This window comes from Nyctereutes procyonoides, unplaced genomic scaffold (assembly GCF_905146905.1).
Source record: "Nyctereutes procyonoides isolate TBG_1078 unplaced genomic scaffold, NYPRO_anot_genome, whole genome shotgun sequence".
Lineage (NCBI taxonomy): Eukaryota > Metazoa > Chordata > Mammalia > Carnivora > Canidae > Nyctereutes > Nyctereutes procyonoides.
In genome coordinates, this window is record NW_026575155.1 from 2,311,765 (window position 1) to 2,315,202 (window position 3,438).

Here is a 3,438-nt window from a genome sequence, read left to right on the forward strand (position 1 = left end):
TGCAGAGAGAAACCACTGATCACATGGGTCATTCCATTGAGCTGCTGAACCAACCATGACACCACTCTGCCTGCAAGTGTACTTTGTGTTCTCTGATGTAATTAAGTTCCACTTTCAGTTGCATATTATTCAATTATTTGAATCTGAAGATTTCCCCATTTAGATAGTGATCTTACAACAGTGCCATTTATGTTCATTGTTTCTGACTAATTATTCACTCAATGACAAAATGATACAATAGAACCCTTATTCGTATTGAACAATTAACAAGGGCTTGATAGAATGCATTTTAGTTTCCAAAGAAATAACATGGAAGCAGATATTTAATTATCCATTAGCACTTTGAGGAATTTTTTTGCACATAAGGAATCAATTTATGTTGCCATGATGATTTCAGTTGACGCCTTTATTGAATACTGGTAGTGTTTGCTAGATACCACACTGAAATGGATAAATGGGCAATGGAGTCTTCACAAAGGACAAATATATCCTGAGTTGGCTTGGTATTTTCATACTGGTGGCAAAATAAACTGTATTTCCTTTTTTTGTAAGACTGCTCTGAAAATGGAAGACATCTTAACATTTTGGCATATGTTCAATGAAGTGATGAACTATATGACCCCACCTCAGACCTACTGCCATGTTGGCTCTGTACCTACCAATCCAACAAAGATCTTGTTTGAAATTTTGCATAAGCACATGTTTAAATATAGGACAGTTAATATATCTATCAGTTATTTAAGTAAAGCTAAAATTAAATCTTTTGCACAGTGTTCTTAGAAGAATACATGAGCTTACATAAGAAAGCTAATAATTCAACAGAAGATGGTTTATTAGTAAGTTGATGATTTATCTTAAAACATATTTTTGTCATTGTTTTGTAACACATAATAAAACCTTTAAGGAAACCAGGCATTGTTTTGTTTTGTTTTTTCTTTTATGTTGTTTCCAGAGCTTTTCCTGTGAAGGGATCATTTAACCTTCTAATTTAGGCACCATATGGTATACCATATTATTTAATGAAACATTCTGAATTTTACAATTAGAAATTCAAAATTTAGTCTCAGCTCAGCTTATCTCTTAGTTGCTTAGCCACCCTAACCTCCACTTTTGCATATAGTTGGAATAATCAAAATAATGATAAATTACCTGAAATATTTGTTTTGGGGACCCAGTAATGAAGTATGTGTAAAGTCTTTGCAATTGTTGAAGTTCTATAAACATACTTTTTGGCTTTTTTAGTTTTTACGACTACTGTTGCAGCAATCATAACAATAAAATCAATGTGGTGAGTGTTGATGTCTTATTTATAGTAAGAAATTGAGTAATCAAACTATGTCTTATAATAGCATAAAAATGACCAACTGGGAAAATGAAATATTTATAAGTACCCTTAAGATACTTATAAAATGAATAATTTTCCTTTTCTTGTAAGAGTGAAATAAATCAGGGGCACCTGGGGTGGCTCAATTGGTTAAGTGTCCAACTCTTGATTTCAGCTCAGGTCATGATCTCTGGGTCATGAGATCAAGCCCTATGTTTGGCTCTGCATTGACTGTGGAGCCTGCTTAAGATTTTCTTTCTCCCTCTCCTTTTTCCCCTCCCACAGCACTGCTCCAGCTCTCTCTTTATCTAAAAAGAAAGAAAGACAGGAAAAAAAAGAAAATCAGTAAATATAATATTATCAGGCTGAAGTTTCAAAATTACTTGTTTCAAATCCTTGAGGAGAAAACATTATAGTAACAGACATTAACCTATAAGTGGCACCGAAGAAATTAAGAAAACAGCTATGAGAATATAGAGAAAGTAGGCCTCATCAGAGAGATGGAAGGCTCAGATATAGGTTCCTGAAGTTAGATTTCCATAGATCTTCATGCCTTGTGCAAAATCAAAGTCTTATTCTGAAGTTTTGTGTGTAGTCAGGTTGATTTGGTACTGTCATACAAATACATGTCCAAGGATTATGGGATTATGTTGTATAAAATTTCCTAAAATAAGAGCAAGTCACAATCTGCATCTCCTTTTTTTTTACTATTAGTATTCATATATACTCATGGCTTTTCAAAATTGTCTTTACTTCATTAAAATTTTATGTTTCTAAATAATAATACAGATATCCTATTATATATCATTAAAATGCCTAATTAACTTATGCACTCAATACTTATTGAGCAAATGCTATACACCAATCATTGCCCAAAGAGATGAAGGTAATGATGATGAACAAGATACACAATCTTTTCTCTCAAAGAACTGTAATCTAGTAGTAGTAGCACTTCTCAAATTTTAATGTTCACTCAAATTATAGAGGGAACTTTTCTAAAATGCAGATTTTAATTCAGTGGTCATATGGGGCTCTAAGAGTCAATTTTCTAGTAACCTCCCAGGAGATGCTGATACTACTGGTCCAGGAATCTCACTATGAGTAGAAAGGTATCTAAGCATACAAACAAGGAAAGAGGTAATTATAGTCTAGTGCATGGTGGGGAAGTAGAGGGAAGATACAACACAAAGGTGTCAATGAGATAGATGGAAAGAAAGGTATATATTGGAAATCTTCCCATGTAAAAACTTTTAATAAATAATAAAGATAGTCCTTTATAGCTTTCTCTCACTGTGCAAATGCATAGAGTGAACCAAGATGGTGGCTCCCATGGATCTGGAGTTGAAGAAGGCCTTCACAAAACTTCAAACCAAAGTTATTGACACTCAACAGAAGGTGAAGCTTGAAGACCTACAGATTGAATAACTAAACAGAACAGAAAAACATGCATATGTTGCAGATACAGAGATTATGACTTGTGGATGAAACTGACATGTGTGAAGGTATAGGATGAATTTTTATTCTTTAGTCAAAGGAGGTAATTCACAATCAGTTGTTAGAGAAACAGAAAATAGTAGAAGAAAATAATTAAAGAACTGGAGCAGAAAAAAATCCTACCTAGACCAGAGTATGAAGGAAGCCGAGGACAACATCTGAAAGGTGATGATGGCATGAAGTGCATGAAGTGCACAGTAGGAAACATTTAGCAGAAGCTTCCTGCCCCTTCTCATTCCTGGTAAGGCCAGAGGGGCCCATGTGATGAAACATCCTTTCTTCTGTCCTGATGGACATTTTATTTAGATGATCTGGTAACCCTGTATTTTCTATGTCACTCTGATACCCTTTGATTCTAAATCTTTTTTTTTTGTTTGTTTGTCCTGGTTCTGATTGCCACCCCTGCTCAGGACACTCTTCTCCCCTGGGGAGTGAGTTATGAACTCCAGGACTGGGGAGATGGGATCCAGGACAGATAGGCGAGCTCTGTCTGAACCTACTAATAGTTATGCTGGTGAGACCAATAAAAGGCATCTCTTTCCCCACCCATTCTGCTTTCTCCAGCTGAATGATGAGAACAGAGGGCCCAAAAAGGAAAAGCTTTCAACCTCAGCTCTTCC

At 35.2% G+C, this 3,438-nt stretch overlaps 1 pseudogene; it reads left to right on the plus strand.

The window, feature by feature from the left end:
• Positions 1-2,641: 2,641 nt before the first annotated feature.
• Positions 2,642-2,998, plus strand: LOC129502254 (prefoldin subunit 1-like; annotated as a pseudogene).
• Positions 2,999-3,438: the final 440 nt, after the last annotated feature.